This window comes from Rhinolophus ferrumequinum, chromosome 20 (assembly GCF_004115265.2).
Source record: "Rhinolophus ferrumequinum isolate MPI-CBG mRhiFer1 chromosome 20, mRhiFer1_v1.p, whole genome shotgun sequence".
NCBI classification, from domain to species: domain Eukaryota; kingdom Metazoa; phylum Chordata; class Mammalia; order Chiroptera; family Rhinolophidae; genus Rhinolophus; species Rhinolophus ferrumequinum.
Window position 1 is genome coordinate 29,026,070 of NC_046303.1, and position 24,737 is coordinate 29,050,806.

At 38.0% G+C, this 24,737-nt stretch overlaps 1 protein-coding gene and 1 long non-coding RNA gene across 3 annotated transcripts in view; one reads left to right on the forward strand and one right to left on the reverse strand.

Annotated features, from left to right (window-relative positions):
• The window catches only part of LOC117012124 (uncharacterized), a 166,120-nt gene extending 142,848 nt beyond the window's left edge, over nucleotides 1–23,272 (forward strand). The window contains exon 3 of the long non-coding RNA XR_004421126.1: nucleotides 21,561–23,272. This is a non-coding gene — a long non-coding RNA (uncharacterized LOC117012124). The remainder of the gene's footprint in view (nucleotides 1–21,560) is intronic.
• Nucleotides 1–24,737, reverse strand: part of UMAD1 (UBAP1-MVB12-associated (UMA) domain containing 1) — a 172,277-nt gene that overhangs the window by 63,692 nt on the left and 83,848 nt on the right. The window lies entirely within an intron of this gene.

Below are 24,737 nucleotides of genomic sequence, written 5' to 3' on the forward strand. Positions count from 1 at the left end.
GTGTTCCTGATATCACACAACACATCTGCCTGGAAGCGATTGTAGAATCACTATTTACTGAAATGCCATGCCTGTCGATGACTCAGATAGGTCTGATTACACGGAAAAATGCCATCTGCAAGATTATTCTCTATAAACAAAGGCACAAAATGAGAACTACACAAATGACAAACAGAAAAAAAACCAAAAACAGGTTACAGAGAAATACGATTTTTGAAGGTTTTTTTTCCTCCCATTCAAGAATTATTCTATCATGGTAAAAATTCAGTTACTTTACCCATTTTTTATAACCCACATGAAAATTAGATACTTGAATAATAAATAAAGATGCAATGTGAAATAAGGTACTTCACTTTTCAAACATCAGTTAATTCTAATTTATATCTGGATAGAGTCGAAAATTTCACTTGCAAGTCAACTATTTAAAAAGAATAGAAACAACCAACAATTTTCACAGTACTTTACATTTCATAAAGCCTTTTTTATACAATATTTGATTCTCACTATGGCTCAGTAAGACATCCTTCACTTCTAAACCCCCAGTTTACAGGTGAGTGAATTCTCAGGGGAGGAGCATTCAGTGACATGTCCAAGGTCTCCCAGGTAGAAAGCAGTCTCAGTGGGAGCAGCACCCAGTCTCCTGACATCTCCTGGGATTCTGTGGAAGGTTCTGAGGGATGGGGGCTAAGGTGGGAGGAATCAAGTCTCTGAGTTAGGGAACAAGGTATGAAGAGAAGAGCCCAGGGCTCCTGCTCTCTGAAGACAGGATCTTGTGCTGGTCCAACTCCCTTGGCCCCTATACACTTCTCTCTACTCCCTTTTTCTTCCATAGGCCCCATCCATTATCTGATCGTTCTTTCTGCTGATGATACCAAATACGTCGGCCAGGGCAAGCCTCTGTCCTTCCTTCTCGCCCTTCAAAGCAAACACACAAGCCCTTTGATACTTTTCCAGAAGATTGTAAGGTTAGACACAATTTTATAAGAGGAAAAAATCTCTCTTATACTACAACCATGTGATTTTCTTGGTTTAAAATGTAGTTTTTATTTACAGTGAGTAAATGATAAAAGCTACATATACATATTAATGACGCTCTTTCAGAACTTAGACCGAAGGGAAATTCATCTATATTTTAGATTAGGGATTGGCAACTTTTTTCTGTAAAGGGCTAGGTACATAGTAAATATTTTAGGCCTTGTGCACCATGTGGTCTCGGTCACAAGTTTTGGACTCTACCATTGTCGTTGAGAGCAGCCACAGACAATATAACAATCAATGAGTGTTCCTGGGTTCCCATAAAATTTTTTTACCAAAACAGGTGTCAGGCTGTAGTTTCCGGAGCCCTGTTTTAGAGAATATATGTACTCCACCTTTTCTGGGCTAAAAAGCTGAATTATGTTTGAATTCTACAAGGAGATGAGAAAGGGACAGTGATTAGAACATCATCATGATCCCATTCTACTGTGTGAACTGGGCTGAGGGAGAGGAGAAACGGTAGTGAAGAAGTGAGCACTAGGAATAAGGAAAGATAGAAAGGAGAGAACTCCCCAGTGACTGGAGGGAACCGAGATGCCTATTTGGGTCACCCATAGGAGACTTGTTTCGTGGAGGGGTTGGTAGTGGGTGAGGGAGGAAGCGACCTCACTCGGTAGGTCTCCGTCAGGATGGAGGAAGCTCGGGTAACATCCACACCAGGCCTCCCTCCCCTCTCCCGTCCAGGGGCTGGTGATGTGGCAGGACTTGGCTGCATGGTTCTGCCCTTCCTCTTCCCCCTGAGAATGGGAGGATCACACAGAACACGTGACTGTCTGAAATGACCTCCCACAGGGACCTCGGGGGAGCGTGCCCCAGCCTCCCATATCCTGTAATTGGATGGAGCTCAACGTGACTCTGGGATTGGGAATAGGACACCTATTTGCTCCTTGATAGAAGTCACATTCTTCAACACTAGCTTTATAGGCAATAAAGATGAGAACTGGGTCTCCATCTTTTTTTCTTTGTTTTTGCTTGCAAATTGCTCAGATCTTATCTGGGGAAAAGAGGTGTTATTCTTGGAATGCCCTAGAGTCCAATAAGACCGGAAATGGGCTGGTGTGAACAGCGTTGCGTACTGCCTGCAATGGTAAGTTGTGAATACAGAAAACTATTTTCTTTGATTAGAGAGGAATTATCTAGAAATCCCTACCCGAGAATGCAGTCCACAAAACACTAGTTTCAAGGGGTTCACCTGGAAAAAATATTTCTAAATATTTTTTTTAATCAAAAGTATGTGAAGAACCTGCAGAATGTGTTGCCTTTCAGTTGATTTCCAACGCATCTTTTTATTTTTGTTGTCAAATGATTTTTAATGGAAATATTTTCTCTGTCGTTCTTAATTAGCTGGGCATTCCATGGCAGGCGCCACGGTTGATGTCATCTGTGATGTCATGAGGGTGGCGGCCATCAACATTGCAGCCCACACTGGGCAGTCCCCATGATCTCTTTAGTGGTTCCTGAGAGTTCTCTAGCTAAACATTGGTGTCACATCTGTTGAGCAATGTTGACAATCTCATCAAAAGTGATATTTCCACTGTGCTTATTGGTTTGTTTGTTTGTTGTTTTTTTTTTTTTTGCTTCTTTCTGTCTCTTGGCGGTTCTTTGAGGGCTTTGATGACCGGGGCGGAGGCAGAAGGTACCACCTCAGTCTGGGCCGATCTGTTCTGCATGGTCAGCGTCACTGTAATTCTCAGAGTCACCGGTTGCTTTGGCGATGTCATCCCTTTTTTGGAGACAGACCCAGGGGGCCGATCTTGGGGTCTAGGGCAGACGTGGCACCTTCCCCACCGGCGCACCTCAAGAATACGACTTTGATGTCCTTGGAACTTCGGCGGTGTGGTGGAGGCTGCTGGTGTCGGATGAACAGGGTTCGAGATGACCAAAGAAAGCTGCACCGTGGTCTCCTCCCAGGCCAAAAGCTCAAAGCCCAATGCACTTTAACATATTAAAGGCGCTGAGAAATTCTTTAGCAAAGAAATTTTAAAAAAAGTTTTTTTATTAACATATTTGACTAAGAAGCCATTTTATTCACCTAATGAACATCTTGCAGAGGTCTAGGAACATACTATGGAAAATGCTGATATAACATTTCCAAAGTTAAATTTGATTATGAAACGTATTATTTTTACCTGGCTCTTTAGAAGACCCTCAACATTGCTAAATTTGTTACTTAACGCTTGAACATTCATTTCACCCAACACTACCCCACAGTTACTTTCCTTTAGATGATTCTTTTCACAACTCCCTGTTCATCCATCCAGTTGCATTTGGGCCAGATCAGCATCATGTGACTATTCCACTACACAATTCCTGACGCCAGAATAGTTGATAACCTACAGAGGAGAAAAGGATAGCCCAGCACCTTGAAGACAGGAGAAAACCCAGTGCTCGGAAACATCTCCCCCCCAAATTTCACCAATTAGAGAGATTCATTAGCGTTAATGAGCTCCTCTTTTAAAATTCAAATACCCTCTGGGAGTGTTTGCTTATTAGTCATTCACCAAGTGAAGTAGTGGAAAGAATGGTGGAATGGTCACCCCACTAACTCCTTTTCATGCTTCAGTCACACACTCATTACTCTAGGTCGCCTGGCACTTTGGCCAGAGAATAGCTTTGGAATCTGACAGATCTCGACCCAAATCCTTTACCAAGTCCATCACCTTGTGCAAGTTACTTAACTTCTCCAAGTCTCAATTTCCTCATCTGAAAAATGGGAATAATAATAAACAATAAGGTTGTTATAAAGGCTACATGAGAAAACAGGTTAAACCCTAATCGCAGAGAAGAAGGGAGAAGAGTTGGGGAAAGACAGAGGTTTTGTCTTGGTGTCAACTGCTGTTGTACCTTTGTCATGTAGCTGTTGTCACTATCTCAGAGGTGCTAGGTGGGGCCCTCCCGTGTAATCTCATTTAGTGCTCACCGCTGTGTTGTGAAGTTGGCTTTGTTGTATCCACTTAAGAATGGCACAGTTGGTTGGAGCCCGTCCTCCCAACCACAAGGTTGCCAGTTCAATCCCTCGAGTCCCGCAAGGGATGGTGGGCTGCGCCCCCTGCAACTAACAGGGGCAACTGGACCTGGAGCTGACCTGCGCCCTCCACAACTAAGACTTGAAGCTGAACGGCACCCTCCACAACTAAGATTGAAAGGACAACAACTTGACTTGGAAAAGTCCTGGAAGTACACACTGTTCCCCAATAAAGTCCTGTTCCCCTTCCCCAATAAAATCTTTAAAAAAAAAAAAAAAAAAAAAAGAACGGCAGACTTGGTATTAAAATCCAATACCAAATCATTACTAATATGGGGCTTCCTATTACTTATTAAAACTTGAGTTAATTTATCCAACTCAGCTTGATACACTTTATATTTAAGTCTTCCCCAGCTCACTTTAGTTTGCTCTTCCACTTTTCCTAATACTGCCCACTTACTCCCATTATAATAAAGAAAGGAGGAATAGAGCAAAAGTGCTGCTTGCTGAACGTGTGTCCTGCCAAGAGCTTCTGCTCTCAGGACAGGATTCTGATGACAACTATTATAACCCCCCCCACACACAAAAATGAGCCAGAATAGGAACAGCTAAACCATAGAGGGAGGAATGCAGTTAGCAAACAAATGTAGGAAAAGGTTCAAGCTGACTAGGAATCAAAGAAAAGCAAATTAAAATGGCACCAAGAGCCTATTAATTTAGCATACCAAAATTTCTACACACAAAATTCGCTAAGGATAGAATACAACTAATACACTGGCATCATTCTGATAATGAAGTGAATACTCCTGATAAACATCTGTTGATTTGACAGGATGGGAGGAAGGGGCAATAAGAAATATAATTCTACATACACACATTCTCTCTCTCTCTCTCTCTCTCTCTCTCTCTCTCCCCCTCACCTCCCCCCCCCCCCCAGTAAGGGCTTCTAAAAAATGATGTTTGTTAAAATATGAAGAAAAATTTAAGAGTTCAATAGAATAGGCAATCTATTTTGTGGGAATCTTAATTTTAATACATAGTTATATACAACTTTGAGGCATCATGTTAGATTTTAACCTTATGACTGCTATTAAAATCACAGAGGCAAAAACCGTGCTTGCTACTTTAAAACGTTAGGGTCACACTGAATACCTAAAAGCATTTTACTCAGGGAAGTAAGAATACCAGCGAATCTAACTGAGGTCAGACACACTTATAGTCCTACCGGCCTGCTCTTAATTAACTTGTCCTGGAATTCCACAGATGTCTTTAGGTCTGAGTCTTGTTACTTTGTAGCTATGGGTAATAATTTTCCTGGAAGATCTTAAAGCAATCCAAAAACATCATTGAAGCATTTAACACTATATTCAGCAGTTAAGCCTAGGCATTCTTACTTGTAGGCTGGAGACCAGAAACACAAAAGGCTGAGTTCATTTTGTCCCTGTACATTTGTACAATCCTGTATCGTGCTGTACAAATCTGCCGTCAAAGGTTTTTTTGTTAATCTTTCCTAAATCAGAGTAAATTTATATACTGCGAGAGTGAGTTGGGCTGACCATTCCTGACCCTGGATCCCAAAATGCTGCTGAAAGAACTCTCTACGAGGACTGCTCTGAGCGGTCCCCTGACGACAGGTTCTACAGGCTCTGCTGAAAACAAACAGAACTGACACGGCAAGGATTTTCAGCGTGCACAGCTTGAAGCCTCCATTTGTAAAGAGGAAAAAAAATAAGGCTCGCTCTACCAGGTCATCTGGCATCTTGAAACAAAGACTCAAATGTGCTGTCTGTCGTGGGTGAAGATGAAGGCACTGATCCATCACCAATAATGCAAAGCGATGTTGGAAATCTACTGGCATCAAGTCACTCACACTACGCGGCTTCAGTCTCCTTTCCGAGCAATAGAATAAACTTGTGAAATTAATGGTTGGCGTTAGGAGTTCTGCTCAGTCCGTTTTCAACATAGAGAAAGAAGTGACCCCAGGAGATCAAATGTTGTGTTTCCACCTACAGCATTGATTGGTCCAACCAGAGATATTAGGTAGGTAAGCTTCTCATTCTCTTAAAATTTAGCTCATTACACACAGTGTGCTATCTAGAGGATGCATTACAGAATTGTACACCTGAAACTTATGTAACTTTACTAACCATAGTCACCCCAATAAACTTTAATTTTAAAAAAAAGGAAATTTAGTTCATAGATTGATGAAAGAGTTGTAGTACAACAGAAAACTGCAAAGAAAACTTTTAGCAGTATGTGAAATATATTGCCATCAGCTTCAAGTTAAATTTCACTCATTCCACAAACATTTGTGAAGCACCTACTATGTGCCATATATCATGTTGGGCACCATGTGAACCAGAGCAATACCATCTCTGCCCTCACAGCATTTACAAAGCGGATTTCAAACAAGCAAATGGAAATCATGAAATTTGGATGTAAAAATGAACTAAAAACTAAAAATTATGCGAGTATCAAATCAGTTAAGGAATAGAAAGTTGTATGGAGCACACTATGAAAACAAGTGGCCAACTATAACAAAACAAGTTTCCTTATGAGGGCTTTTTTTTTTTTTGCCCCAACCCCCATCATTAAAAAAATAAAAAGCATCTTAGCCAATATTATTACTTTTAATGGAAGTCACATATTAAACCTGCTCTTGTGTCACACAAAAGTCTGAAGAGAATACGTCTGAAAAGGCACCACCATTATTTGAAGAAAAGTTGATACTAGACAAATGAATCACTCACAAATTACAGATGACAATTAGAAGCAAAGCCACACACGGCAGACATGATGAGGTGGCAGGATGTGATGATAACTAGGTGAAGTCAGAGAGCTTGATTTCAAAATGCAAAAGAAGCTGGTTGGTTTCACTGAAGCTATAGATAGCGCACTTGTCATTCGGTTATACGATATAAATGTGTTCCATTCGTCCTGAGGGTCACAGGCTACTATGCCATATTTAAAGTGTTCGTGTAAGAAAAGAGATTTGGTCCCTTTAAGAACTTAGGAACAGCGAGGCCTGAGGGAGGAAGTCCTAACCTCTTCACTGGTCCACTGACTAGAAGCAGGCAGACAGCGACAGTGAATCACCAATTACCATCCTGAGGAAGGACCCTGAAAGGGCCTGGATCAAAGTTTAGGGTTGCAAACTCAGGCCTGGCCATTCTTTGCTAAATTTAGGGAACTTTTAATTGGGCTACAATATGCAGACAGAGAGGGAAAGAAAGGGAATCCTGGGCTAGCCTGGGATGAATGTGCCCCAAAGGAAAGCAGGGGCTGAAAGTTAACAGAGAGCAGGGCCTTCATATGCATAAACAGAGGAAATTTCTGGGACATCTGCTTGCAGTGGGGCAGTGCATCTCACATTTCAGTGTGTGTAAGAATCACCTGGGGTGCAAATTCCTGCGTCTCACAAGAGATTCAAACTTGCAAAGTTTGGTGAAGGGCCTAAGAATCTAAAATTCTAGCAAGCATTCCAAGAGGTTCTAACGCAGGGGGTTCGTGGACAACACTGAGAAGCACTGACGCCGACTGGAGATAACCTTACATGGCTGACACATTATCATACGCCTAATTTTTGAAATAACTATCCCCTTCCTCCTTCTCTCCTTCCCTCCCACATTGTTTAAATATTTAGAGAGGATGTATCTCAGTGCTTAGGTTGGGGCTCAGTAAGTTCCCAAAGAACTGAAAGCAGGGTCTTGAAGAAATATTTGTACCTCCATGTTCGTAGCAGCGTAATTCACAAGAGCCAAAAGCAACCCAGTGGATAAACAAAAGGTGGATAAACAAAAGGTGCTATATACATACAATGGAAAATTATTAGCCTTAAAAGGATATGGTACAATATGGATGAGCCTTGAAGACATTATGCCTGGTAAAACAAGTCAGTGACAAAAAGACAAATACTGTATGATTCCATTTACCTAGAACGGTCAAGTTCATAGAGACAGGAAGTAGAATGCTGGTTACCAGGGGCTGGAGGGAGGGGCAGATAAAGAGTTGTTTAACAGGTACAGTTTGAGTTTTCAAGATGAAGAGAGTTCTGGAGATTGGTTTACAACACAGTGCGTATACGTAACAATACTAAACTGTACAGTTAAAAATGGTTAAGATGATAAAACTTATGTGTACTTTACAACAATTAAAAATAAACATGTTAAAAATAAGATGTGTTATCCTCTAGAGCAATAAAATGGTAGAAGTTAAAGATAAGTCTACTACTGGTCAATAGTGTATTAGTTTTGTTCTAATAAGTGTTCAGATACAGATGTTATATTTAGTTTTTATCCCATATTCATGTTATCATTTTAATAAATCTATATATAAAGAAAAAAGGAAAAAATCAAGGGAAAGAAATTGTGTTTTCTTTCTCTCTGCTCTAGGGTAGGCGAGGGCTTACTTAAGTGCCCAGCTGTAAGAAATGGTTTGACCAGCTGTCCTGTTACAATGCACTTTAAAATGATACGATGCACAAAAAAAATGAAAACCATTATACCAGGAGTGCACGTTTGATCACTCTGTACGAGTGCATAAGGCTGTTTCTATGGACCTGTACCTGCAAGCTGATTTGCATTTACAGTCTCAGGTAATGACAGTGGTAATACTGAATATCATATGCTATGCTTTATAAAAATCTCAACTACTGGCTATAAAAATTGACATTTTTGAATAACTTGAAACAAGAAATCTAAAATATAAAGTACTGGAAAAACTGATAAAGCACAATTATAGATTATGCAGAACTTCACAGCTCACAACTTCACAGTGTGTCCTTTAATGATCGAAAGCAAAATACCTAAACTTCCTCTGAGGAAGAGACATTTTTCAATCCCCTTAAGCCCTGATGTCACTAGAATGCAGAGGGAAGCTGACAATGAAATCCAGGTGTTTGGGGGAAGGGGTTCAAAAATCAACAAATAAACTGAGGTCCCCACTGCTGGCTGGTGCTTCTTTTTCCCATAGAAATCCCACCAAATCGGAAGAGTTAAGGGAAAAAAAAAAAGAGAGAGTAACAGGGTAGGAGGCAGCGCACAAATCAGACTCTGAGAGCCAGCTACTGGTAGATCCTAATCTAACAGCTGAGGGATGTTGAACTCTGGAGCTCAATATCCAAAATAGGTCGATGGCACAAAATCTGAAAGGTGTTACATGGCAAAAGCCCATTGAAGAAAGAAGCATCCTGGTGAGAGTGAGCCGGTGGCATGGCTAAAAAGTATGAGAATTTACTTGATGACAGGGTGGAAGTGATGATGGAAAGAGCAAGGACCAATCTTTGAAATGCTCCTCAACCAGCTATTACGTTCTCAATTTTCACATCTCAGCTCCAACCGCACTATCTCAAAACTCCCCCAAGAGAACCCATGCCCCCTACAATCTTCTCCAAAGCACCTGACACATTTGCAATCATTTAATTATATGCACTCACTTGTTTAATAGCTGTTGTTCCCACTAGACTGCCAGTTCCACCAAGACGTGCTTATTTTATTTGCCACAATGTTCTCAGCATCTAGTACAGAGATCGGCTCCAAGTATGCACACACTAGGTCCTATGAAATGGCTATTTTCTGACTGAGGCATTACAGCAAACGTGGCATTGTTGAGAGAAGGGTGGGAGATAGGCTCTGAAAAATAAAAGTTTCTGATGAAACCACGGGATATATAAAGGAAGTTGAAGATGATGTCCTACGATTGGTAAAAAATAAGTTTATTAATAGCTCTTAGAAGTGGGTGAACAGTCGAGGCTGAACAAAAGGCTTAAGGAGAGATCAATAATCACAGCTCTAATGTGAAGTTTGGACAGGATTTCTGCAATAACGAAGGACAAGGTAGACCAGCTCTAAGAGACTTGGAAACACTTCCCAGCAGTTTGTAAGGATAGAAGAACAAGGACAAAGGGTCAACAGTGACTTTGAAACCAGAGAAGACATTTCACCAGATTCTGTGTAGTTACAGTGAGTTTGAGGTAATTGCATGAAATATAAGCGGTGCTGAGATTCCAAAGCAATTCTGATAAAGTGTTTTTAAATTATTGTATTTAATGCTGTAGTTTTAAGTTTATTATTGATATGTATTTGACAAATTTAAAAATACCTCCTTTAAAATCATAGTACTACCTTAGAAATATAGACTAACATATTTGTGATATTTTTAAAATTCCTCTAAAAATAGTTGTAATGTTCAGAAAAAATTGCAGTTCATTTGTTAAGAAGGAATCACTAACTTCAAGACTGGTTAAATAGTAAAAGCACTTGTCATTTTAGAGTTATGAAAATTGTATATGGTTTATCAATTTTAAACTTGTATCTCTCATTTATTACCACCAAATTGCACAGAATTGCTCAGATTCATAAATTCGATATTCTAAAATTAGGATTCATTTATTAAATATCCACTATATATTTATATCTTCATGACTAAATGGTTTCAAATAAATTCAGTAGTCTTCCAGGGATTGGTTAAGTGAAATTAGAACTCATTTGGACACGTGCCTAACTGCGACACATAAAAAAAAAAAGTTCCAATCTCCAGTAACATTTTTGTAAGGCTTAAAGGACTAGGATGGAAAAGACAAACATCTAACCAATCGGCTCTGTCATACAAAGTTGTCTGAGAGTTGTTGCTTCCTTCAAATCAACCCGTCTCCATCAAATTCCTTTTCTCCACCACTTGCCCACTTTAACCACCTCCAGACTTAACACAGCAGGCCTGTCTCCTATAGCTGTCGAAGTCTCCCTCTTCACCCTAGGAGAACACACACTCACCCTAGTGAAGCCCCTGGAAACAGAGCACAGTGGCAACTGGCAGAGCCTCAGAATCTTAGGAAAGAGCAAGAAGTAGCTCTCCCAACAAGGCTTCCTGAGGAGGAAAATACTGAATGCTTACTTCTCTATACAGCGCCAACTGCTCTGTAGACCATGCATTTACCTACCCATCTCATAGCAAAACAAGTCAGGAAGAAAAGCATCAAATACAGGGTTCTTTGTTAAGCCTGATTCTAAGATTAGAGCAAATCGTGTGCTTGATAAGAAGTTTCTCAGGTTGTGAGACAGTGTACACATGTAATGAGATAAAGAGCTGGAGAACTTTGGTTGGTGTAGGCCGAGTTCTCAAAAACAGTAAATGGACCTATATTCAAATATCAGTAGAAAACAAAAACTTTCTAGTATGGTTTGAAAACATCCCTTCAAAATCCCTATATTGAACTGCTAACCCCCTAAGCAGGAGGGGCGCTTTGGGAGGAGATTAGGTCATGAGGGTGGAGCCCTCCTGAATAGGATTAGTGCCCTTATAGAGAGACCCCACACAGATTCCCTAGCCCCTTCCATCATGTGAGGGCTTGGCAAGAGGTCACCAGCTCTGAGCCAGGAAGAGGAGCCTCACAGGAAGGCGACCATGCTGGGGGTCCTGATCTTAGACTTCCAGCTTCCAGAATTGTGCGAAATAAATTTCTGTTGTTTATAAGCTACCCATTCTCTGGCATTTTATTATAGAGGCCCGAAAGGACTAAGACACTTTCCAAAAGTAAAATAAATAAATTAGTTAAGGCTTATCCATCATTTCCAATTACCCAAATATCTATTCCTCTTCAAGACTGGTGAGCTAGTATTTTTATTTCCCAATGTTTCCTCCTTTCTCTCTTCTTGAATAACTGAGTCCCCAGCAATAGGAAGTGTTAGGATGTTGCAGCCCATGTGAGGAGAGGAGGACGTGGGCAGGCTGTGACAGCACTGGACTGGTTCGGACAACTGAAGTAAAGGCAGGTAAAGACGGGCCTGGGTCATCTGCCTGTGCCATAAAGCGCTTAAAGAATGAGGAGGACAATTGGAAGGTGCTCCCACTGGCCAAACTGGACTATTTTAAGTATCAAAATAAATAATTAAAATAACATATTAAAATATCCATTCAATGTCCATTAACAATATCCACAAATAATAATTTCAAAATCCATGTACAGATACTGATATAAATAAAATAATTAATAAATAAATAAGGAGAGGAGGAAGTTTTTCCTGGTAGTGGAACACCAACTGATAAATGGAGAAGGAATGAAGGAATTAGAAAATTACCATTTGGCAACTATCATACTAATAGTTAATTCAGCCAAGAAACAAAGATAAATGCTAGAACCAGTAGGTGGGAGGTTGATAAGGAACAGGATATTACACAGTCTCAAAGCCCCACCCCCCAAAATACTGATTGACAAAGAGAGAGTGGGTAATTTTACAGTAGCAAAATCTGATAGATATGACCTTAAGTGATCACAATGTGACCTTAAGTTTGTTATAATATAACAAACAGGAATGGTGCAGTACCCTAGAGGATGCAATGAGAAGAACACATCACTTCTGTGATATTCCTAACAAAAATGCATAACCTAAATGTAATTTCAAGGACAGGTCAGACAAGCCCAAACTAAGGGATATTTTATAAAATAACTGGTCTGTAATCCTCAAATGTGTCTACATGTTGAAAGGAAAGACTGAGGAACTATTCCAGATTGAAGGACATTAAAGAGACATGACCACTAAATGCAACATGTAATCTGAACTGGATCTTTTTGCTATAAAGTACATCATTTGGACAAAATGTAAATGGGGGTCTATGGCTTTGATGGTGAATTTCCTGATTTTGATGAGTGATATAGGGGATATACACAGCTTTTAGGAAATATACACTAAAGTATTTGGAAGTAATGACACATCATACTGCTGATTTACTCTCAAATGGTAAAACAAAAAGCTCTTTGTACTATTTTTGCAACTTTTCTGTAAGTTTGAATTATTTCAAAATAAATGGAAACTAAGTAAGTTAAGGTGGTGAGAATACATAGACATAATATAAAGAGACAGAGGTAGAGGTAGCAATAGAGATCTCAATGAATCTTTTAACCACCAACCAAGTAGAATTCATCCTTTACTTTCACCTTTTCATTTTCACTTGTAAATGACTCTACAGGAAAGGAGTATGTCCAGTTATCCAGGGGTGTTGCACATGCAACAAAAACACTAACGCAGTTCACATAATTAGGGAAACTTTCAAGAAGGAGAGGCAGAAATTAATTTTAAAATGCATTCAGAGGATACAGTAATGTGTAACCAGGCTGGTCCTGTTTATTTTCTTTATATAGCACTTCTTCTCAAAAGATTTTAAGCAAATCATTTTTTCTACTTTTCAAGGAAATTGTGACAACTTCAGGAAAGGAATCTCTGTACAATAACTTTATGAAAAAGGAATAATATACAACAGGTGGAGAAAATAACAAAAAAAAGATTATTTTAAAGTTCCCAACCTCACAAAATGTCTAAGTAATACAGCCAGTATTCAAACTAAACTTTGTCTAGTCCAAGATCTACATTTTTTCTAATATAATTATAAAAGGAAACAGTTCACTCTGAATTCTCTCCATGAACAATATCCACCTTCGGAATGGCTTACTATCATAAGCAAATGGATTCATTGATAGTCTTCAACTTCTTCAGTATTTTGCCTCTTTTTTGTGAGTGTATTGAATTAGAGTAGAGAGAGTACACTGCCTATTTCTGGTTTTGTTTTGCTTTCCCAGAAGTACATGAACCATTTTATAACACTGGGCAAAACAAACTGAATACCACATGTAACAGGGTGCCTCTTGAAGCAGTTTTGTTATTGGTTAAGTATTCCACTGGTGTAATTATTTCTGGCTCTGTTGTTTCATTTCTATCTTCTCTTAAGGAATTGGGACTCATTTTACATCTTTCTAATGAAAGCACATCAATTTACCTTTTCAATTTCCAACAGTTCATTTTTTAAACGAAAACTCTTGGTAGTTAAACAGGGAAGCAAATGTTGAGCTTATCTTGACTACTGTTCTCCAGCCCTGCTCCCAACCCCATTTTATAACCGAGATCTGGAACACAGTGTCCTTACTGTTCATTCTCACTCTCACCTCCCTGCCCCAAAGCTTAACAAACACCCACAGACACACACCCTATAGTATCTACCTTTTTAAAACTATAATTTCTATTCTACAGAAGATAGGATTCTTAAGTTCTCATACTCTAATTCTACTGCCATTATAGAGACAGTGAATTCTTATTATTTTGACAAAGGAACTATGTATTGTAATAACACCATCCTTGGTTTACAGACCACTTAGAGGTAGTTACAACTATCTGTAATTGATCTGACCTAGTTTCATTTTACAAATTAGATGAGAGACAGTGCAACCAGACTGCTCTTATAAGGATCAAGCAAGACCCTAGTCTTTTCAGCAAAACTGCCATCTCAAAAGAGTATAGTTCATTTCTAGATCAGACTTGGCCAGTGAGTATGTGTATCCACACAAGAGATTTTGTACCAGACATTCTACTATTGTTGCTGATGTAGGCACAGAAAGTCAATAATGTGGATTAACTAGGATTAAAGTATTATTCTGATTACATTCGTGGCTCAATATCTAGGTATTAAAACTGTTCTTAAGATTAAACAAAACAAAAAAATCCCTACAATTTAAAATGAAGAAAAAATAATGAAACCACAAATTTAAAATTTTTAATTAAAAGTAAACTAAGAAAAAATTTACTTTTATTTTATATCCAATAACATGTATGTACACAACCTAGACACATTTTCTTATCCCTGGTGATACATAAGACATTATGTGACAGAAACACAAATGTGTATCTCACATGCCTAAGTGTAAAGGTTTCAGATAAATGGCCTGAGGAGACAAAGAATCATGAGAAATATCCAGAAGAACAGAAAGGTATATGAGAATACAGGGGGGGAAAAAAAACAGAAAACAAAACTGATTTTTATTTTCCCTATTTACTCTGAAGTTTATTTTCTATTATTATTAAAAACAAAATCATCCCAAATTATTGTATACCTAAAAAGAAATAGAGAAGCAAAATAGAGAACAGATAAAAAAAGGGAAGTTTAAAAGATGAGAGAATGGAAAATAAATTCAAAGTAACACAAATGGTAACTAATGTGGTTTTCCATTGTATGAGTAATTTGCTTAATGTAACGATAGGTTATTTTCTCATTTTGAAATTACTTTATTAATTTTATGTTTAATTCTGTGGCTTACTTCTTCATTCAAAATACAAGGCTAGAGAAAGTGGTTTGGATTTGACAAAGATAGTAACTCAATGCATAAAAACAATGGAGTTTTGCAAATGATCAGAATTCTATATTTTTAAAATAGTTTTCCAGGTTACTGTTTTCCTATTTCTTTAGTCCAGGTATCAGTTTCTCCCTTTCTCAATTTAGAAAGTAAATGGTCCCAAGCCCCAAATCATTAATGGTTCCAAACCCAAACAAAAAACTATTAGCATTAATAAGAGCTCAATATGAAGGATTTAACATATAAAATTCAATAGCTTTCAAATAACTAGTTATAAAATATAATGGAAAGAAATTATCCAATTCCCAATAGCCACAAAATATAAAATATTTGGAAATATTTTTTTCTATTATTTATTTATTTTTAAAAAACCAGGTCCTATATGAATAAACCTATAAAACTTTACTGAGGGTCATTTAATAAAAATACTTGAATAAATATAGAATCATTCCTGGATAGAATTATGTACATATAAATATGTCAATTCTCCCCACATAAATTTATAGAAATACCAGTAAGGTAATTTCATTAAAATCCCCACTTTTTCCCCCTGAATTTGGCAACCTATTTTAAAGTTATACTAGTAAAAATTTAAAAGGAACAATCACATAATTTTGAAAAAGAATAAAGGAGGTAAATTTGTGCCATATACATTATTAAATTTTCAAAAATCCAAGTTAAAAAACATCCAAGTTAATTAAAACAATAATGAACTAGAAAGAAGACAGATCAATGACTCGAAAAACTCAGAAATGGATTCTAGGATATAAAAAAAACTTGTACATTCAGTGCAAGTCAGCAAAATTATTGAAAACCTTTGTGTCAGGTATTGGTTAATAGGAAAGTAAACTGGTATAATCTTTCTAGAAAGCAATTAGGCAATATGTATCAAGACGTTCTAAAGAGTTCATATATCATTTTTGCCAGCACATGCACTTCTAGAATTTACTCTGAGAACAGAAATTATTTTAAGTATTTATACAAAGATGTTCATTATAGTGTTATTTCTAAATAGTGAAAACTTGACAAAGGTAATAGAACTAATAATGGCAAATCCATACAATGGAATAATATGCAGCCATTAACATTACGTTTAAAACTTATTAATATACATTCACACAATAGAGTATTCTATAACAAGGAGAATAATGAACTGTAACTGCACACAACAGTATGGGTGAAATCTCACAAAGAGAATTTTTAGTGCAAGAGCAAGACACAAAATGTACATGCTTTATGATTCCATTTACATACATGTCATACACATAAAACAATTTATGCCTTCAGAAGTCAGAATACCTTTGGGGAGTTGGGTGAAGTGACTGAAAGGGGAGTGTTGGGGGGAGATTCTATGATTCTATCATTTCTATTTCTCGATCAGGATGCCAATGACATTTTATGAAAAGTCACTGACTTATCACTTATACATGTTTCTGTATGTATGCTATTCATCAGGAAAAAGTTTTTCAAAATTAATGACAAGATAAAAGTCTCCATAATATTAAAGTGGAAAAAAATCAAGCTACAAAACTGTACATAAAATATAGTTTGTTTTGTGAATACAAGAATAGCATAGAAAAATAGCTAGAAGGAAAACAGGTAGTTGGGAATGTGGGTTTGGGAGTTGGGGAGAATTAAAGTGAGCTAGCAGGAGACAGGAAAAGAGCGCCCAATATCTTATAAGAGTAATCTGTTAGTAAAGCTTGAAGAGGAGATGGTGGTGGCTTGAGGGTGTGGAGTAAAGGGACATGGTTTTAGGACAGGAAAAGCTTGAACCTATTTAAGTTCTGATGGAAAGGAGTCAGTAGAGAGGGAAAAGTACGGGAAATATACAGAAAAAGAACAATAATGCGCCTTAGCAGGCTCGTAAGTGTATACAAAAATAAGCAACTCAAAAAGGGACAGGAAGGTTTTGAACACAATATGTATACAAAGCAGTTCTTTTTCATCGAGCTTTGCAAATTAATGTGACAAGGAACTTGTCCACTTTCCTCTCTGTGTATACCCATTTGTATTCTTTCATGAGGCCTTCAGATTATCACATTATCTGGATCAGGTAATTGATGTAAGAGTTTTAGCCAAACGATAACCTCTCCCTTTAAAATGTAATACTTCAGGCCAAAATAAAGACCAGGTCAAGTATAATGACAGCAGGTCTGGTGGAAAATAGCTCTTCTACACATGCTAGCTGTGTGACTTGACGGCAAGTAATTTAGCTGTGCTGTGCCGAGTGGCGCATCTAAAAAATAATGAAGATAATAAAAGGTTGATAAGAGGCTTAAATGAGATCATCCACATAAAATGCTTAGCCCAACATATGGCACAGAAGAAACCCTCAAAAATTATAAACTGCTATCTTCACTTTGTTTTTAATCTGGGGGCAGAGTTTCTAAGGTGTCTTTTGATCTACAAATAGCAAAACACAAACCAAGAATATAATAGGTAACTAGAAATAATAGACTCTAATTCAAAGTAATCTTGGCAAAGAATATGCTTTCTCTCTACTTTTTATTTTGAAAACTGTTAAGAGAACATCCTAGATTATTCACCTTCACCTACATTCACCAATTGTTAAATTTTGCCATATTTACTCTCCCTCCTTGCCCTCCTCCCACGTTTCGCTCTCTGTCTCTCTCTCTCACAGACACACACACACACACACACACACACAGCCAGTACTGGAGAAGCCAAGACTCATTAGTTAGTTCACTGTGTAGAAGAATATATTCCATCTATTTGCCATGTGTACGAAAACTCAGCCTTTCTCAGAGAACCTAGTAGATTGCACAAGACATGTTATGTAGTAATATTAAAGCTGCAGTAATTGTGAAGACCAGTGCAGGATACAACTGATAGTAGATAAAAATATTTTTTCAATGCTCCCCTGGGAAAGATAAAGGATCTCAGAGCTCTATTCTTATGTCTGTTAATAAGGAGAAAGCAAAGGCTTGCACTAACAGGCAAGGAAGCCTGGCAGACTTGGATGACGGCTAGACTTGTTACTGAATGGAGAAACATCCCTGTGTGAGCACAGGTCTTTTCCCCACAGCTACACCAGAGAGAACATTTAAATGAAGGTCCTCCATTCCCTTTTTAAAGCACCCAAGTTGCTGTGCATATCTGGTGGTGGGTTAGAAAATCCAAAGGACACAAAGCACTTTGTCTCAAGAAATTACACATTTGAAACTATATCCTCCAGATTTTAGATGGAACCACATAAAATTGTGTCTAGATTAAAAAGAAGTCAATATTGGCAATTTCATATATTCACATATATTTGTTCAAGTGGAAAATTCACATATGTATAAGGATATTCACTGCTGTGTTGTTTACAAAAGTGGAAGTGTGGAAATAACCTAAATGTCAATAGACAGGGGACGAGTAAATAAAGTATAGCATGACCATATAATGGAATATTATGCAACTGTCAAAAGAAAAAGAATTAAGAAGCTCTCTATGTACTACCTGGGAAATTTCTGAGGATATACTGTTAAGAGAAAAATGCACGGTACAAAATATTTGGTATAGCAAACTACCTTTTGTGTAAAAGCAGGGAGAAGGGTAAAAATACATATTTGCATTAGTTTATATACACATAAAGAAATTCTGGAACAATATGCAAGAAATTAATATTAGTTGTTTAATTTGGGGGGTGTAATGAACTGTGTGGAAGATAGATGTTAGAAGAAGACTTTTCAGTGTATCCATTTTTATGTATGTGTGAACCAATTGTATGCATTATCTGGTCAGAAAATTTTAAGTAAAAACCTCTGGGAAGAAAAATTAACATACTAAATGTTTAGATGGGGAACCAGAAATTGGAAAATGATTCTTGCTTTTTCTTTTATCTGCAACACTGAATGTTAAGTTGTAATCATCTCCATGACAGCATACTTTCTAACGTGTGCATGGTAACCATTATTATTGATTTAAGATATAAAAAAATGATGATTTTTTTTTTGCCATGCTATCTTTGTTTCACATTAGAGAACACAATAATATCTAAAAGGCATTTTTAAAAGAAACTTTTGATTATGAGATAATTATAGATTAGTTATATATCATTGCAAAAATAGTAGTGTATCCTTCACCTAGTTTTCCCCATGATTACAATCTCCAACCCCAGCAACCACTAATCTGCTCTCCATCTCTATAACTTTGTCATTTGAGGTTATATAATGGGATATTATACAAATGAAATCATATTGTATGTAATCTTTTGAGATTGGCTTTTAATAATTTTTTGCAACCTCTATCCCCATATTTAATCTTCCCCTATGCTTTTTTTTTTTTTTTTTTTATTGGGGAACAGTGTGTTTCTCCAGGGCCCATCAGCTCCAAGTCATCCTTCAATTTATTTGTGGAGGGCGCAGCTCAGCTCCAAGTCTAGTCGCCGTTTTCAATCTTTAGTTGCAGGAGGCACAGCCCACCATCCCATGTGGGAATTGAACCGGCCACCCCGCCACTCAGGGCTCGCGCTCTAACCAACTGAGCCATCCGGCCGCCCCCAATATGCTCTTTTTAAGTCAGGGTGGTTGAGGGATAATTTACATGTTGTAATATTTGTCCTTTTCAGTGTGCAGTTGTATAAGTTTTTATAGTTTTACTGCAGTATAATTAATGTATAACAAACTGCACATTTTCAAGTGATAGATTTGATAGGTTTTGACATATATATACATTTGTGAAAGCATCATCACAATCAACATAAGGAATACATCCATCATCCTGAAGAGTTTTCCTCATGCTCCTTTGTAATCCATTCCTCCTACATCACACTCCCATCTCCAAGCAACCGCTTTGCTTTCCATCCCCACACTTTTGCATTTTCTAGATTTTTATATAAAGGGAATCATACAGCATGTTCTTTCATTTCTCTTGAGTAAATATATAGGTGTAGAATGTCTGGATCATATAGTAGCTATAAATTGTATTTAAAAAATTGCAAAACTTTCAAAACGGCTGTGGTATTTTACATTCCCACCAGCAATACATGCAGGTTCCAATTCATCCACACCCTCATCAACACCTGGTACGATCAGTTGTGATTTTAGCCATTCTGGTGGGCGTAGTAGTATCTCACTGTGGTGTTAATTTACATTTCCCTAGTAACTAATGATGTTGACCATCTTTTTGTGTTCCTATTTGCTATCCATATATCTTCTTTGATGAAGTATCTATTCAAATCTTTTGCCCATTTTTTAAAATGAGGCTGTTTGTTTCTTATTATTGAGTTTTGAGAGTTCTTTATACTCCAGATAAAAGTCATTTATCAGATACGGGTTTTGTAAATATTTTTTACCAGTCTGAGGCTTTCTCCATATTCTTTCCAAAACCAGAAAATTTAATTTTGATAGTCAATTTTTTTATGGATCATGTTTTATGTTATATCTAAGAAATCTTTGTTCAAGGTCACGAAGATTTTCCCCTATATTTTCTTTTATCAGTTTTGTAGATTCAGATATTATATTTAGGTCTATTATTCAATTTGAATTAATTTTTGTATATTGTGTGAGCCTTGTGCAGAATCCTAGGGACCATCTGCTCTTAGGGGCTGAAGCAAAGAGAACAGCAGTTGGAACAGAACAAGCAATGGACTGACACACAGAAGACAGAGGGAAATGGCTGCAAACAAAGGAGAGTTAAAGCTGACAGTCTGCATAGAACGTTCCATGGAGACCAATAGAAACAAACATAGAGTAATGGTCACTAGATTTAAGGAGACACAATGGTCTTTGAGACAGGAGTTTCAATACAATGACAGACCAAAGCTAGACTGGATCAAAAGAAAGCACGAATGGTGAAGAGGAGCTTCAAATCACTCTTTTGAAAATTTCAGCAATGAAAATGAAAGCGACACACATGATATTGAACTCAAAGAATTTATTGACTATGGAGAAGGACCAGGTAGAGAAAGAGTAAAAGAACAGGATATCAGATAACTGATTGAAGCAAAGTATGAGATGAGGTGGGGTAAGAATGTGTCAAGACCACAGTTTACCTTTTTCAAGACAGAGATAGAAAGTGATAAGCAAACTGGATGAAAACAGACGTTGAGTGATGGTGGCCAGGGAAGCTCAAGGACCTTATTCAACCTTCCTGGAAAAGTATGAGAGGAGTTGATCTCCTGAGATTAAGAAAGGTGGGTCTGGGGGTGGGGTGGGGCTTGAGAAGGGTGAAAGAGTTTGGAATTGGTATTGTGGGGGAAGCGGGGGGGGGGGGGGGTTGGGGATCAAACAGGGATAAACAATGGGATTATTGAGGATCTCTGAGCACTCACAGAGGAAGAATCTGTTTGTAAAATTTAATATTTGCTGCGTTCCCTTTCCTTCGCTACCAAGAGTTCCAAAAAGAAAGACAAATGGGTTGAGTGGTTCCATAATTACACTATCGGACTTCACTACCTCACAACACTTTTCTTCTCTTTCTCTCTTTCTCTTCTAGGACTCACAACCTGTTTGGTACGTAGAACAGGTATTGCAGTTCCACTTTATACATGAAGAAAATGAAGCTGAGAGAATGGCTTTCCCAAAATGCTTGGCTAGCTAGGACTTGAATCCAGATCTCTTGATTCTAATTCCAGTAATCAGAATTTCCAGTAATTTCCACTGCATCACGTTGCACTATACCTTTAACGCTCTCATGTCCATTCTTACCTTAAAACCTGGCCTTGGACAGTTTCTTAATTGCTATTGTACCTTGCCAATCCACCCTACACGCTCCTCTATTCACCTTCCCAAACCCAACTGTGCTCATGCTCTGTAGAGGATGGAGTCTGCATAAGAGTCTCGTGCACCCGAGGGCTCAGTTTGCAAACAGAAACACCAACGCTCAAGCTGCAGCCATGTTTGCCATTTAGTGAACTCAGGCCTGCTTCTGTTTTCTTAGGGCCTCTAGTGAGGAAAGACACAAGGAATGAGGAGAGAGCAGCCACCAGAAAGGGAGGGAAATGACGGTTGGGGTTTCTGGAAAACACCTAAGATAGAGCTGCAAGGCTAGAAACAGCTAGAGCTTTGGCATTATTATTCCCTGCACAACCCCTCCCTCCATTCAGCTTTCCAAATTCCCCTAACTGAAATAAAGCCCAAGAGTCTTCCCTAGAAAATCATCAGTACATGATAAACTCTTAGAGCAAACCTAAACCTGGCACCTTTGTTTTATCTAGGGTGAAATCTTTGCTTTTTAGTGTGCTGGACAATCAGTATAAAATCTTACCATGGGTGAGTGTCTGGTACAAATATTCGTTACTTGTGAACACAATAGTTATTTTAAAAATTCAGCTCCCTCTGACCTTAAGTTTTTTTGCTACTGTAGACTGTGATGCAAATTAAGGCATGTCTATTCTTATTTCAAAGTCTGCTGCATAAAATAAGTGTATGCTTTTCAAAGCAATTGACAGCCTAATGCTCCACATTTAACTACAACAAATCAACACTTCGCCGGTTTATTTCATTATTATTTAACTAATTCATTTAAAAATTTATCAAGAAAAAAATGTAAATTTCATAGTTTCTGGTCTTAAAAAAGATAATTCTAATGTTGCAAATTATATGCAAAGCAGTTTCAATATTGTTTTTCTACAAAAGATCACGAAATTTTTTAAATGCATTAAAGTTAACATAAATATAACTGTGCAGTTCCTTATTTTGAAAGCAGCTCTCTCATAAGCTAAATCATCCTCAAACTTGTACTTTTTTGCATTGGTTACAAAAATAATTATTCTGTGGTAGAGCATCTTATATTTCCTAGAACTGAACAATATTGTGAAACAGCAAAATCTTGCAGACCAGAATTACAGTGGTATTTCTGCCTTTAAGTATTAAAGAAAAAAGTCTAAATTTAAGGTGACCCCCCCCACCCCGTCCCCCTTTCTAAGGGCTTCTTCTGTTATATTTAATCCACTTTCACACAGTTTTTCTTAATTACACTACAGCTGTATGGTAAGGCACAACTGACCACTTCCGTCATGAAAACAAACTGTACCCCACCATCCAAAGTTCTTGATTAAAAAGCAAATGTTTTTGTGAGCCCAGAGAAAACGGCGCAGCTGCTCCATTTCACGAGGCAGGCACCTCCACTCCATTCAGCTGTGAAGAATGGCAATGACTGTAAATTGTTCTTCCTGATCGGTTCCACAATAAAAACAAACCACACTACTTTCAATTTTTCAAAGCCAATTTTTTAAAGCCTCCAGTACACTAGAAACAAGAGTTGTGTCTTTCTGATTCATGGCCTTTGGTTTCTACATAAACGTCCCTGTATGCATGTAAAAACAGGTCCCTGCAGGATACTCACGGAGACTGTATATATTAACTTACCAGATGTACCAGAAGATAGAAACGCCATCAGCCTACCTTTTAAAGCAAGATACTATTTAAGAGCTTAAACTGCCTGTGACTAAAGGATGACTGTAAAGGACATACCGTATGTGGACGGGCAGGCTTTAGGTAGTTCATGAGAAAGATGCAGTGTGTTCACAAGAACGGCAACAAATGGTTTTGAACTTGAGTTTTAATGGTCTCAGTTAAAATCCATACTGTGGAAATAAGGTCAAGGCACACATCTGCATTTTTCAACTAAAACACTTGGAATCGGATAATAGCTAAAGTTATTGACAGAATTTTGTTAAGAAACTTCTAAATGTTCCTAATTTACTGACTTGCTCAATCAACGTCTATGGTTTATACTTGAGGTCTCCGAAATATATTCTCAAACACATCAATTAAAAAATGTTTGATCACATCTCCCCTATCTCCCCTATATTTATGTAAAGGTATAATTTACTTATTTACAAACACGGAGCACGCATTGCCCATCTCCTCCCCACCCTCCACGGAGATCCTAGGTGGGCCATGGCGAATGTGAGGCCGTGCTAAGCTGTTAGTGGCTTTGGATGAATTCTTTGATTGCTGTAAATGTCACCCCTGCCCCCTAAGATGATTTTTTTGTGGAAACATAGGATATAATCTAGTTATGAAGAGTTTTTAATTCTGACTCATGACTAAAGTGTTGCAGTGCAACCTAAATGTGATCAAATATTATGGAGAAAAAAAAGAAAATATTCAGACTTTTGAACCTCCACGTTGGTGGCAAAACTGTAGGGAGAAAGCTCCCAACAATCCCTCTCTAACACAAGACAGCAGTCAATATCGCCTGCGGCGATGAACAGGTTTTCACTGCAAACATCCTGTGGCTGCCGCAGTGACTGCAGCCCTAACCATGCTGGTCACCCGCCTTTCCATGTCTCCTAGTGATACTACTTGTACACCTTTCCAAACGATCTGATTTACAAGCCCATTCTTTCCAGAAACCCTACAATATGTGATTTTAGGTTCTCACCAAGCAATGACTCTTTGTTTTCACTGAACGCCATCAATAACGGCATATAGTAGATATTCATTGAGTCTACACAATTTTGCCAGGTTTTGCTAGACGGTGGCCATACAATTATCCTTGTCCTCAAGGAGCTAGGGAAAAAAAATCTAACGAAAATTACATACGCACACAGACGTACCTCTTACTTGCCTGCCTACTTTCTCTCTGGCCATTTGTGCTCAGTCTCCTTCACAGGTTCTTCTTATTCTACCTTCTCCGTGATTCACCTGCCATGTTTCCCCAAAA